The sequence below is a fragment of the Meles meles genome, chromosome 16 (assembly GCF_922984935.1).
Source record: "Meles meles chromosome 16, mMelMel3.1 paternal haplotype, whole genome shotgun sequence".
NCBI lineage: Eukaryota > Metazoa > Chordata > Mammalia > Carnivora > Mustelidae > Meles > Meles meles.
The window spans coordinates 61,889,365-61,904,129 of record NC_060081.1 but is presented as its reverse complement, the minus strand read 5'-3'; positions in this window follow the sequence as shown (position 1 = coordinate 61,904,129).

The window sequence follows — 14,765 nt, the reverse complement described above, 5'->3', positions numbered from 1 at the left end:
CTATTTTATGAGGCCAATACCGAGTTCACTCCATCTTAATGAGGAGGAAACAGACATTTGATGTACCACGCAGCAAGTGGCAGAATCAAGACTTGGGGCCACGCTGACATGTTGGACTCGTCTTGGGACCGTTTGGACTGATTGCTGCTTCTGCACTGGCCACAGGCTTTGTCCCCTCAGAAACTGTGCTGAGCCTAGCCGCTGCTGTGTACCCCAGCCGCCTCCGCTGGGCTGGTCTTGGTCCTCTGGGCGCTGCACCTCCGGTCTCCTGCACCTCCGCGAGCCCGTGGCAAAGTGGTCAGTCACGTGGCTCAGGAGCTGGACAGACCAAATTTCCACCCGGGCTCTGTGCCTCAAGACCTGTGCATCCTTGGCCACGTGATGCTACCTTTCTGTGCCTTGGTTTCCTTCCCCATACAATGAGGATAATCAGATCTCAAAGCCTCGCTGTCAGTGCTGAGTTCCGATGTGGAAAGCCCTGGGAAAAGCGCCTGGAGCATTCTAAGTGCTCCAGGACTGGCATTGTACCCTGGCGCCAGCCCGGCCAGGCCCTGCTTTCACCATCCAGCCGATCAAGGAAGAAATTTCTCCAGAGGCCACCAAGGGATTCCAAAAGAATGTTCTGCCCTTTGTATCGTGTGGACTTCTTAACTAGTTTTCTGATTAACTGACTTCTGCCCTAACCTGCCCATGGTGGAGGTGTGGCGTGTGGTCTTCCCCAGGACACGTCCCAGGAGTGACCACAGAGCTTTGTGTCAGCGAAGCCTCAGCCCCTCAGAGGCTGCTCTGGGGAGCGGAGGTGCAGGGTCCCTCCGCGCTGGTGGAAAGTCTGCCAGTGACATGACTACGTCTAGCTCACCATGATGGAAGCTCCTTTCTCGTGCTTGAGGGGTTGGTGGGCAAGGGGTGGTGGGGAGGGGCAAGGCCCGGGAGGCAGGGACCTCCAGCGGCATTTACCTGCTGCTGCTGACTGCCCGCATGACCCCGGGCAGGTCGCTTCCCCTCTGGCTTATCTGTCCAATCAGGTCACTAAACGGATAAGGAATTTTCTCATCTTTGGAATCAGAGAGCCCTGCCTTTGAGGCTAAGCTTAACACCCTGAGGACTCTGAGCAGAGGGCCGCCTCTCAGTTTTTCCACCCGCACAATGGGTTTATCAAACCTCTCGGGCCAGAGTGATAAGATCTCTGCATCCCTGAACTCCATACCAGGCCTCTTTCCCTCTCCAGAGGGGTGACTGTCTGGTCAGGGAGCAAGGCCTTAGAAACCCACTGGGCAGTGGCTTGGCGCAGAGGTAAGACTGAGCCGAAACAGAAGTTGAGGCACTTTACAGTTTACAAGGTACTTTTTTATCCATCCGTTCTCTTACAATCCTGAGGGCACAAAAGTCATACTCTGGGATGTCCCCGTGTTACAGATGAGAAGACCGAATGAAGACAGGCGAGAAGGAGGTGCCCTGCCCAGGGTCAGATGACAGGGAAAGGGGTCACAGGATAAAGAGGGGAAAGCTCAGGATCTGGACCCTGGTCTGATCAATGGCAAATTTGGGAGCGCAGATAAGCCTCAAACTTGTCGGCCACTCTGATGTGGGTGCCCCCCACCCTCCCGCCCTCAAGTTAGCCCGCCAGACCTGGACAGGGTGGCTGGTCGGAGTCAGGGCGCAGGCTGCCCTCATAAGACAGAAACATTCTGTCCTCTGGGGACTGTGAACTGGCCTACAGCCTGGAATAAATCCATCAGCCTCAAAACCCCACCCTAAAAAACTCTCACCTAAAAAACTGGCTTTCTAAGGCTGGAGCCAGTGGGCCCCCTGGAAATAAGTGCTCTGGCTAGGCGACAGGACTCCCAAAGTCCCATCCCCTTCTGTTTGGAGCATGATGGGGGACCCCGGGTGAACCCCTGCACTCCTCAGGCCTCACTTGCTCCATCTGTGAAATGGGATGGGGCCAGCAGCTGATGGTAAACTAGTGTCGTCTTACGTGTGGAACTCCCGCTCTGCCCTCCCAATTCTGTGCACTGAGCGTCTCTCCAGGTGCTCAGGCTGGAAACCTGCGAGTTGTCTTTGAACTTCCCCATAGCACGGAAATCCACCTGTCCATCTCTCTCTAACCTTCCATTTCTCTCTCCCGCCACACTCCCTATCTTCATCCCAGCTTCCACCCTCTCTCTCCTGGATCCCCTGGACAGCTGTCCCATGTCTCCTCCATGGTCTCCCTGCAGCCACTCGGGCCCCTTTCATGTGTCTTTCACACAAAACCTAGAGGCACCTAAACAAAATGTCAGATAAGGTCCAGCCATGGTTAACACCACCCAGTGGCACCCCATGGCTCTCCAGATAAAGACCCACCCTCCCAGTGATGCACAAAGCTCTGTGTGGTCAGGCCTCTGCCTATGGCTTTAGCTTTACCATACCCCCCAATCTCTTCATTCTCTCTGAGTTCTGGCAACACTGACATCCTTTTAGTTCCTCCACCATTCCAAACTCTTTCTAAGGTCAAGTTCCCTTAAAAGCAGACCTGGAGATGAGGCTCAGGTGCAGGTGAGTTGTTGAAAGGCAATCAGGACAGAAACGGAAGGAGGCTAAGGTGCAGATGTAGACCAAGTGTCAGCCTCTGCCTGGTGACATAGGGACCCCGCAGGGCATTTTATACTGCCAAAGCCCACGGGACTTTCTGCAAAAGGGTGCTGCTCCAAGCAGGGCCCAGGAGCCCGAGGGAAGTCTTTGGAAGTCTTTGCAGGTGCAGGCCCATGAGGATAATATTCAGTGTAAAGAATATGTAGAAAGGGCTCACAACTAAACAGTAATAATAATAATTAATAATAATAATAAAGCAATTTAAAAATGGGCAAAGGATCTGAATAAGCATTTCTCCAAGAAAGATACACAAAGATGCCAATAAACAGACGAAAAGATGCTCAACGTTACTAGCCATCAGGAAAATGCAAATCCAAACACTAGTGAGGGACCACCTCACATTCCCCTATGAGGGATGGAATCAAAAAGTCAAATAAAGCAAGTGTTGGCGAGGATGTAGAGAAATTAGAAGCCTCATACACTGCGGGTGGGAATGTAAAATGGCACAGCTACTTTAGAAAACAGTTTGCCAGGTCCTCAAATGGTTAAACATGAGGATACCATACGACCCAGCAATTCCATTGTGAGGAATATAGCTAAGAGAAATGAAAACCTGGGTCCATGCAAAAATTAGTACTTGAATATTTAGAGTTAATTATTAATAATAACCAAAAGGTAGAAGCAACCCAAATATTGATCAACTAATGAATGGATAAACAAAATGTGGTATATTCAAACAATGGGACATTAGTTAGCCGTAAAAAAATGAATGAAGTCACTTCCTAACTTATTCTATGAAGCCAACACTGTTCTAATACCAGAACCAGATAAAAACATCCCAAGTGGGGCGCCTGGGTGGCTCAGTCAATAAGCATCTGCCTTAGGCTCAGGTCATGATCCCAGAGCCCTGGGATCGAGCCCTGCATTGGGCTCCCTCCTTGGCAGGAAGCCTGCTTCTTCCTCTTTCACTCCCCCAGCTTGTGTTCCCTCTCTTGCTGTCTCTTTCTCTGTCAAATAAACAAATAAATCTAAAAAAAAAAAAAAAAAAAAAAGACATCCCAAGAAAAGAAAATGACAGACCGATATACCTTATGAATATACATAAAAAATCCTCAACAAAATACTAGCAAACCAAACAGTATATTAAAAAAGATTATACAGCATGACCAATTGAGATTCATCTCAGGAATGCAAGGGTAGTTAAGCATAAGAAAATAAATCAATGAAATATATCATATTAATAGAATGAAAGTTAAAAACCCACATAACCATTCTGATGCAGAAAGGCATTTGACAAAAATCAAACACCTTTTCATGATAAAAGATAGTCATAAAACCAGACAGAGAGAGGAAGTTACTCAACATGCTAAATGGCATTTATGAAAAACCCACAACATTAAACTCAGTGGTACAAAAGTGAAAGCTTTCCCCCTAAGATCAGGAAAAAAACAAGGATGCCTGCTTTCACCAGTGCTATTCAGCATTGTACTGGAGGATCTAGCCAGAGCAATTAGACAAGAAAAAGAAATAAAAGGGATCCATATTGGAAAGGAAGTAAAATGGTATAACCCTGTATACAGAAAATTCCAAAATGCACAAGAAAACTACTAGAGCTAACATTTGCAGGATACAAGATCAACACACAAAAATCGGTTGTGTTTTTATATATCAGCAACGGATAATCTGAAAAGAAAATTAAGAAATCATTTCCATTTACAGGGCACCTGGGTGACTCATCTGGTTAAGCAGTCAGCTCTTGATTTTGGCTCAGGTCATGATCTCAGGGTCCCGGGATTGAGCTCCGCATCAGACTCTGTGCTCAGTGGGAAGTCTGCTTCAGGATTATTTCTCTCCCTCTCCCTCTGTCCTCCCCACCCTTGCTCTCCCTCTCTCTCAAATAAATAAATAAATCTTAAAAAAAAAAAAAAGATCAATTCCATTTACAATAGCATCTAAAAGGATAAAATCTAGGGATAAATTTAACCAAGGAAGTAAAAGACTTATACACTGCAAACTTTAAAACATTGCTGAAAAAATTAAAGAAGACCTAAAAACATGGAAAGACATCTCAGGTACATAGACAGGAAGACTTAACATTGTTAAAATGTCAACACTACCCAAAGCAATCTACAGATTCAATGTAATCTGTATCAAAATTCCAACAGCCTTTTTTTGCAAAAATGGAAAAATTGATCCTCAAATTCAGGTTGAATTCTAAGCGGCCCCAAATAGCCAAAACAACTTGAAAAAAAAAAAAAAGGACAAAGATAGAGAACGCACAGTTCTCAATCTCAAAACTTACTACAAATCTACAGTAATCAAAACAATATGGCATTGCCATAAAGACGGACATCCAGACAGATGGAATAAAATCGAGAGTCCAGAAATAAGCCCATATATCTACAGGCAATTGGTTTTCAACAAGGGTGCCAAGTTCATTCAGCAAACAGTACTGGGACAGCTAGATTTCCACATGTCAGAGAAGGAAGTTGGACCTCTACTTCACACCATATAAAAATTAACTGGAAGTGGATCAACGACCCTGATGTAAGAGCCAAAACTATTAAACTCTTAAAAGAAAACTTAGGAGTAAATCCTCATGAGCTTGGATTTCACCGTGGCTTTTTAGATATGATACCCAAATATGAGCAACCAAAGTAAAAATTGGTAAGTTTGACTTTATCTAGATGAAAACTTTTGTGCATCAAAGGACATTATTAGGAAAGTGAAAAAAGCCAACTTACAGAATGGGAGAAAATATTTGCAAATTATATATATATATTAAGGGTTTCATATCTAACATATGTGAAGGACTACAAGGGTGCCTTGGCGGCTCAGTTGGCTAAGTGATCAACTCTTGATTCTCATTCAGGTCATGATCTCAGGGTCATGAGCTCAAGTCTCATGTTGGACTTTGTGTTGGGCATGGAACCTGCCTAAGAGTCTCTCTCTCCCTCTCCCTCTGCCCTCCCACCCCTGGCTCTTGCATACACTCTCTCTCTCTCTAAAAAAAATAAATAAAATATATATATATATATATACATACATATATATATATATAATAAAATCTATAAAAAACTACAAGTCAGCAAGTCAACAACAAAAAGACACACAACCCAATTTAAAAATGGGTAAAGAAATTGAACAGACATGTCTCCAAAGATATACAAATGGTCAGCAAGCATGTGAAAACATGCTCAACATAATTAGTCATTAGGGAAATGCAAATCAAAAACAGTAAAATATCATCTCATGCCTATTAGGACGACTCTCATCCAAAAAGCAGAAAATCACAAATGTTGGTAAAGGCATAGTGAAATTGATGCCCTCGTGTTGCTGACGGGAATGTAAAATGATGCAGCAACTGTGGAAAAGTTCGAGCATTCCTCTAACGGGTCAACATAAAATGACCCAGCAATTCCACTCCTCAGTGTACACCCCAAAGAAATGAAAATAGGGACCCAGCCAGGTACTTGTATACCAATGCCCATGGCATCATCATTTAGAGCTAAAAAGTGGAAACAACCAAAGTGTCCACCAACAGATAAATGGAGAAACAAAATATAGTATGTCCATAAGATGGAAAATTATCCATCCATAAAAGGAATGAAGTTCTGATGTCTGCTATGACATGGGTGATCCTTGGGAACAATATGTTAAGTGAAATAAGCTAGACAAAAAGAACCAATATTGTATGATTCTGTTCTACAAAATATCTAGCATAAGCAAATTCATAGAAACATAAGGTATGTTAGAAGTTATGGGGCCTGGGACACATGGGTGGCTCAGCTGGTTGAGCATCTGACTCTGGATAACAGCTCAGGTCTTGATCTCAGGGTCCTAAGTTCAAGTCCCACGTTGGGCTCTGGGCATGGAGTCTACTTTGGGGAAAAAAAAAAAAAAGTTCCCAGGGTCTGGGAGGAGGAGGGAACAGGGAATTATTTTTTAATGCGTACAGAGCTTCTGTTCGGGGGGATGCAAACGGAGATAGTGGTGATGGCTGTACCTTGTGAATGGAATTAATGCCATTGAATTGTACACTTGAAAATAGTTAAAATGGCAGATTTTATGCTATATATCCTTTATCACAATAAAAAATTTCTAAAGGAAAAAGAACTATGCATGCTACACGGGGATGAAGCTTCAGGTTAAGGAAAAGAAGGCAGTCAGGAGAAATTACATGTTACATGACTCCATTTATATGAAATGTCCAGAACAGGCAAATCAGTAGAGACAGAAAGTAATTTAGTGGTTGCTTAGGGCTGAGCATGTGGGGTGGGAGGGTATGAATCCTTAAGCAGGAAAGGGTTCCTTTTGGAGGTCATGAAGATGTTCCAAAATTGACTATGTATATCTGTGAATACAATAAAGAACTATTGGATTGTACACTTTGGGTGAATTGTATGGTATGTGAATTATACCTCAATAAAGTTTTTTTTTTTTTTTTTAAAGCCACAGAAGGGATGCAAAGAAACAAAGCGATCATAGGGAATGGGAATGTAGGTATAGTGTTGACAATGTCTGCTTAGAGGTTCTTCCTTGTGTCAGAGCCTGGAATGTTCTTCTTTTTTTTCAATTGGTTAAGTCCTTCTTTTTTTTTTTTAAATATATATATATATATATTTTAATTTATTTATTTGACAGACAGAGATCACAAGTAGGCGGAGAGGCAGGCAGAGAGAGAGAGAGAGAGGAAGAAGCAGGCTCCCTGCTGAGCAGAGAGCCCGATGCGGGGCTCGATTCCAGGACCCAGGAATCATGACCTGAGCTGAAGGCAGAGGCTTTAACCCACTGAGCCATGCAGGCACCCCTGGTTAAGTCCTTCTTATGCTTCAGATATCAGCAACAGGATGGGCCTTTCCTGGCCACTGAGGACAAGTCTTAAAACCAAGCACTTCTCTATCACGGCACTATCTCAATTGCCATTTTGTAATATTTTATTAATGCTCATATCCCTTTCTAAACTGTGAGTTTCACGAGAGCAGGAACTGAAAGTCTCTGTTCAACATATCCCTGGCACAGGGAAGGAACGCAACAAGATTTGTTAGGTGAATGAATGAATGAATGAATGAATGAATGCCAACTTTGATCAATTAGTAGGGACTGCCTAGAGCACACAGCTGGCTCAGTAAGAAGAATTCGATGGTTGATTAATGATGTCTACCACCGAGGCTGGCGCTGATAAAAGTAATAGCTGTGCCCCAAATTTGCTGCCCAGAACTAGGTAGGGCCACACCTCAGGGTCTGCTGTCAAAGGGCGCTCTAGAAACAATCTGGTCTCTCCCCCAGCTCCAGGGAAGGAGGGGGCAAGGAGGGAGTACAGTTGTCATCCCAGCTGGCCTTGATAATCAATCACACAGCCACGCGGTGCCCGTTAGGATTTGTCACGGAGCCACATCCAGGTGCGCCAGGCAAGAGCAGGCAGGCTCATTTGCATCTCATCTGCATGGAAATTTGCATAAGCCTCCGCAGCCCTGTCTCCTTGCAATTTTCAAGTTAAAATGTCATTATCACTCCTGTGAAGCCTGTTATTTCTTGATTTCATTCTCCCTGCTCCTCTTCCCACATTCCGCCCCCACCCTCCAACACACACACCCCAGACACTCAAGCCTGGGCTGGGAGAAGGAACCGGCTTTGAGCTCTGGTTCTGTTGCTGATTCACTGGTGACTTCCCTTTCTGGGCCAGGTCTGGGCCACACAGAGCCCAGACGCAGGAATGTGGCTGAAGCAGCCACCCCTCAAGCAGCCACAGCCAGGCTGACGCAAACTCGGCCCCTCCATGTCCTCTACACAAAGCCTCTGCTGCCCCAGCTCTAAGCGTTAGGCCCAAGCTATGTCCCCCTCTTGCAAAAGCCTTCTTCCTCTTCTGAGAGTGGAAGTCCAACCTGCTAATCAGGGACCTGGGCTGCTGAAGCCAGTTGGATGAGGAGTAGACATGTGACCCAAGCTCGCCAGTAAGAGTCTTTCCCCAGGATTTCAAATTTGGGAATCCGAGATGCTGGGCAGATTCTGAATCGAGCGTGTTGTGTAACTTCAAGGGCAGCCGGCCGCTGAGTCACAATGTGTCCCTAGAACACAGGAAAGTAGTCCTCGGTGGGGTTGGACTACAACTGAGGGGCCCAGAGCCAGCTCCGGGAGGCCCAGAGGCGGCGAGGGCTCTGGGCCCAGGTCCAGTCACCGGCCCTCCTCCGAGGCCAGGCTGCCCGCTCACCTGCTTCCCGCTTTCACCCCCCTGTGCAGCCCCGGCTCATTCTCTCGAGCTCCATTCCAGCTGGCTCTAGGGTCTTGTGTTCCTTGCAACCGGGACAAAACATTAGGCTGATGAAATGCGAGCCCAAGGACCCCAAAAGGAACTTTTGAGGGAAAAGACTCTGATACTTGACATCTCTAATACGGCATGGAAGTTGTCATGAAGAGAAAAAGGAGAACTTCCGTGAACTTTCTTTTTGGGTTGCTCCTGTGGAGACAAACGGACATCAGAAGCTCTTTAGAAACAGGAACTATGGCCTTAATCCTCCAAAGAATCAGGACAGCGACCCTGCCCAGGGGCCACCTCCTCCAGGAAGCCAACCACGATGCCCACATCGAAGTCAGAAAGGCCCTCCTACATCTCCGAATTCCACAGCCCCGGGTCTGTCCTTTAAGCCTTCATTCCCATAGGACAGCATATAGGGCAGAGCCCTATCTGAGACCTTGAGATCAGTTCCTGGCCTCATTAGTTAATAACAATAAAATTCATACAACGCAACAATGGCCTCTTATTTTCTGAGCATGTGATCTATGCCAAAATTGTTGTGGCTGATTTACCTGCATGTTATCTGAGTTCATCTTCACAACAGTCCTTTGGGGGTGGGTTGATCGGTCAGAGAGGTTAGGTAAAAGGCCTGAACTTACACAGCCCTCAAGAAGTCGAACCAGGATGTGAACCCAGGCGGTATCATTTCAGAGGGTGTGCTCTAAAGCTCTGCACAAAGATTTGAACTCCCCACCCCCAGGCACGCTGTGTGACTTGAGGTGTTCTCAAAAATATCTTCCTACGAACTCTATTGCCCCAGTTTGTGGCCCGTGCTTCTGGGTCTGACTTAATATTTTAAGTCTTACACAGTCTAGGTTAATGCCTCTTGTCCCCACGTAATTATTTATAGCTCCCCAAAGTGTTCTGGTTTGGACAGTAAATTACATGGTCGCCCCCCCCCCCCATCTGGTGCCTTTCATCGGAGGACAATGCTTCCCCAGGAGTGGGGGAGGGAAGGGGCAGGCCTGGTGGCCTCCTCACTGCCCAGGAACGGGGCTGTGGTAGGAAGGCTGAAGCCAGAGCAGCCTCTGGGGGCCGTGGGCATGTGGGGATGAGTCACGGGGACTATCTGATCAGTTGGAGTCTGCAGGGAAGGAGCTGGGGGCTCCTCTGTTCTTCCATCATTCCTAGGCATCCTACTCGCCCTGGGGAAGGAGCCACGTGGGCAGGATATCGCAAAGATCCGGCTCCAGCTTCTGCTCCCTCCCCTGCCACCCTCAACTATCCAGAAGAGGGGTGCCCTGATTTTCTCTCTGGGCCTCAGTTTGCCTATCTGTTAAAATGGGGGCAATTATCCCGGCTCGGATTGCCAAGAGGTGGAGATAGGACGCCGGGGGTGGGATGCCTGGAGGGGCCACCTGCTTCCGTACCACCTCCTCCCCCAGGAACTCCTGTGAACTTAGCCTCATCCAGCTGGCGGTGTTGGCGGTTTTAGTTGCCAATGACCCCGGGGCAGGAAGTGCCAAAGTGTCTGAGCAAGGGCCGGGACTACGCCCGAGTGCCCAGCACGGTCAGAGCGGGGTCACTTCCCTCTCTCTGAGGGCGTGGGTGCTGGGCTCAGGGGCTCACCGTCTCAACCATCTCTTTCCTGTGTCAGTCACATTGCCTCCTCTAGAAGACGGGAGTGTCAGGACGAGCCCCTAACCCCCGGGCACTGTCATGGGATTGGGTGACAAGGGGCATGTAGCGCTCCGCCTGGGAGTTCCGTGAATGGGAGGTCACATTATTATTAATAATTGCACCCATTTATAAGAGATTCTGAGCCCTAAGAGGCCTTGGCTGGGCCACCTCAGTGGAAGGACACAGAGCCCTGGGTTCAAGTCTCAGCTCTGTCGCTGATGTACGGTGAGCCCTTCCCCTTCTCTGAGCCCCGGATGCTTCTCCCATTGCTGGGGGGAGAATCAGACCCCAGAAGATGTAGAAGGCAGGAATCCACTGGATCTGATTCCAGGGAGCTGTTGTTAATCTAACTGGGAGCTGACCTGGCTCTCACGTCTTCCCCCAGATTCCCCTCTGAAGGCAGCTCAGAACCACGTGACCTTGCCTTGCTCCGGGCCCTATTCAGAAGCCCTATTTTGACCACTCGCCGTCTGAGAGTCTCTGCTCTCCAGACCAGGCCAGGACCCCTGCTCCCCGCTCCAACCCTCAACACAGAATTGTGTCGTCTGGCTGGAGGACGCATTTCCCAGCTGGTTTTGTCTCCACATTTCCCTATCTGTTTGGCCAACCCTCCTGCAAATGCTAGAGTCATAGGGCGGATGTGTGGGTGGGTGTGTGTGTTGGGGGGTGGTGTTTGCTTTTGTTTCCTTCATTGTTTGTAAGAAAAAAGCTTAACCACTTTTCCCTCTGCAGTAAGGTCCCAAGGATCAGCTCTGGAAGGAGATCCAGGATGGAGCACGGGCTGCGTTTGACCCGACAAGTCTTAGCTGGGTCCGAGGGAGGGGTCGGAGGAGAATGGGCTCCCGGTGACAGGGCTGGGGATGCCTGGAAGCAGCGAAAGAGATCCCGGGTCCAGATGCCACATCACGTGTATGGGGCAGACTGTGTTTCCCAAAGATGACTATGACATCGCCCATGGAGCGATCCCTCTGACTTTCCTTCCTGGGGGGTTGGGAAGTTGTCTATATTCCCTCCCCTTTGTGACTCTTTTGACCAGCCAAGCATGGCCGAAGGGGCGCTCTGTGGCTTCCAAAGCTAAGTCATAAAAATGAACCTCCACTTTGCTCTATTGGGAGCCAGCCACCATGCCGTGAGGAAACCACAGCTAGTCCACACAGAGAGACCACCGGAAAGGGCCACATAGAGGGTTCTGGCCAGAGCCTCCCTGAACCCCTACTGACAGCTACGCTTGATGGCTAGATCTGCAAGTGCAGATTGCTTCTGGGTAATTCCAGATTCCAGCCATTGAGTCAGCATTCAAGTATTCCCTGCTGACATCACAGATCAGGACAAACTGTCCCTAATGGGGCTAGACCTGAACTCCTGACCCACAGAACCCAGGAGCCTCAGGAAATGGTCGTTTTATGCCATGGCCCCACTGCTGAGTGGTTTGTAGCACAGAGGTAGTGCTGAGCACGGTGCTTTGCAGACGGCTGCCCCCTCCCCCAGAACGTCTGCTAATGGCTCAGGTGAAGAAGCAGATTCAGAGGGACCAGGGACTGGTTCAGGGTCACACGGTGTCCGGCGGCTCCCTGCTCCACAGTCGGGGAAGTTCTGACTAAACCAGATGCCTTAGAGCAACGAGCCCTGGACAGCCTTCATGTGGGGCCACGGCCTGTTTTGTAAGCGGGCTTTACTGTAACCACACCCAACCGTGCCCACTTACACCACAAGGGCACAATCCAGTATGGTCCACAAAGCCTAGAACATGAATCTCTTGGCCCTTTCCAGAAACTTCGCCTTCTTTAAACGCCTGGAGACTCTGCAGCCCCTCCTGGAAGTTCAAAGCTCCTGAGGGACAAATTGGAAAATTCTCCACAAAAAAACTCAAGTTTACCCCCCAGGAGGCCTGGGACCTAATCTCCTTCTCTCTATGCCTCAATTTCCTCTTCCTAGAAATAGGGCAGTAACTGTCACAGCTTCTGACAGGTGTGGGGTGCCTGGGGGATCTAATGCAGGTGAAGTCCCACGGTGCACACACCCAGGGCCCAGGGCATCCCCTCACTTCTCTTCTGTTCTCCCAGAGAAGTTTCTGGCAGGCAGAGAGGGGCAAGAATGGAACCAGAGTCCCCAGAGAAATTAGTTCCCTGGCCTTGGTGGCTTCACCTCATTTGTGATGTTAATTGCACAGCTTTGCATAATGTGCTCACTGAGGTGTTATTTTACTTGCACATTTAAATCATTTAATCATCTGTGTTTTTCCCCTCTTAATCTTGATGATGCCAAGATGGGGCGGGAGAGGTAAAAGAAAGAAAGGAAACAGTCTCTAGGTTTCTCTCTCTCTCCTTTCTCTCTGTCTCTGTCTCTCTCCCAAACACACACACATACACTGACAAAATGCACTCCTGCATGTTCAACACACTCTCCTTATCACTGGACTCCAGCCACACTGGCCTTTTGCTGTTCCCCACACGTTACACACATTGTTGCCTCAGGACCTTTGCACTTGCTTTTCTTCTGCTTGGCATATCTTTTCTCCAGATATCCATGTCATTCCCTCTCATACTTCCTTCAGATCTTTACTCAAACATCACTTCTTCAGAGAATACTACGTTCTCCATCTCCCTGTCTTGTTTACTAGCTTCTATCCTTCTGTATTTTCCTTGTCACTACCAGCGCTGTAGCACATCTGTCTATGTGTCCTCTGTGAAGAGAACACCCGTCGTAGAATGTAAGCCCTACAAGGGCAGGAATTTGGGTTTTGTTTTTGTTCTTGTTTTTTCTTTAAAGATTTTATTTTTATTTATTTATTTGACAGAGATAGATCACAAGTAGGCAGAGAGGCCGGCAGAAAGAGAGAGAGGAGGAAGCAGGCTCCTTGCCGAGCAGAGAGCCCAATGCGGGGCTCCATCCCAGGACCCTGAGATCATGACCTGAGCTGAAGGCAGAGGCTTAACCCACTGAGCCACCCCGGCGCCCCTGGGTTGTGTTTTTTGTGGGTTTTTGTTGTTGTTGTTTGCTTTTTTAATGTTTACTACTGTCTCTCTTTGTGCCTGGAACATATGCTGACACATAGCAGAAACTCAGTAAATATTTGTCAAATTAAGGAGCACCCGCTGAAGTCTTGAAGGCCCCCGAAGGATAAGCTGTGATCACTGCATCATTAGAGATTGCCCAAGAACAGACACCGAGGCGCTGTCAGTTCTGAGCCCAGGATGCAGGTTTGCTACCACCAAAGACGGTCTTTTTTTTTCAGAAATGGAGCCGTTTCTGGAAGTGCCCTCAGAACACTGACCGCAGATCAGATTCCCCCGGGAGATGACGTTTCCCAGGCTGGCCAGAGCAGCCGTCTGGGCCCTGGGAGTCGGAACAGACAGTCTTCTGGGGAACTAGGCAGTTTCACAACCCATATGTGACGTTGTATGTGGAGGCAACCGGAGGTCCGGCTGATAAGCCCAGGTCACTCATTATCTGACCGTGGAGGACGCAAGGAGACAGCGCCGGGTCACAGGGACAGAGGTCAAGGAGAGGCCTGAAGACCCGCTCTTTCCCCTTCTTGGTGGATGTTTTGAGCCAACAGTCACCTGGAAGTGGAGCCTCATTCACACCATTGCACCTGTGAGGAAACCAAGGGTCAGCCCGGAGGATCTGCTTGTTCAGGTGTCCTGAAGAGGACCTGCCTCACCCAGGACATCCCAGGCTAAGAGGCCCTGGTCAGGGAAGCGTCGGGCAGCTGCTCCTGCTGCCTGTGTGGTCCCACTCCCTCCTCCAGGTCTCAGCTCAGATGTCTCCTCCTCAGTGAAGCCCTCCCTGATACCCTTGGTTTAGGTCAAGTTTCTTTATTCTCAAAGAATCATATCCTTTCCCTTAAGAGCCCATGTCTCTTTGCAGCGACCCCCTGGCGATCTTGCACCTGTGTCCCCAACCAGGTTCAAAGCTCCAGGAAGACAGGGACCACGCAGGACTGTTCCCATGACCACCCTGTCCCTGTGGTGTATGGTTCTTGGGTCTTGCTGGCTACCAGTTGAATGGATGTGCACAGCATGTGCACACCTGTGGAGGTGGGACACTGCAGAAGCATTTTGCAGATGACAAGGCAGCCACAGGTGCCAGCCAGGGGGACAGGGGTGGCTGCTCAGTCCTCCGTAGTGCTGGGAGCTCCATGAGGGATAAGTGTTCCTCACTGACTCCAACCGATTCTAACTCTAAACACCAACATCCTACTGCCTCTTGAAGCCCCAAATGGGAAATCCAGGTTCAGAAAAGAGCCCCCCCTAAACTATGCACGTGCCAGGAG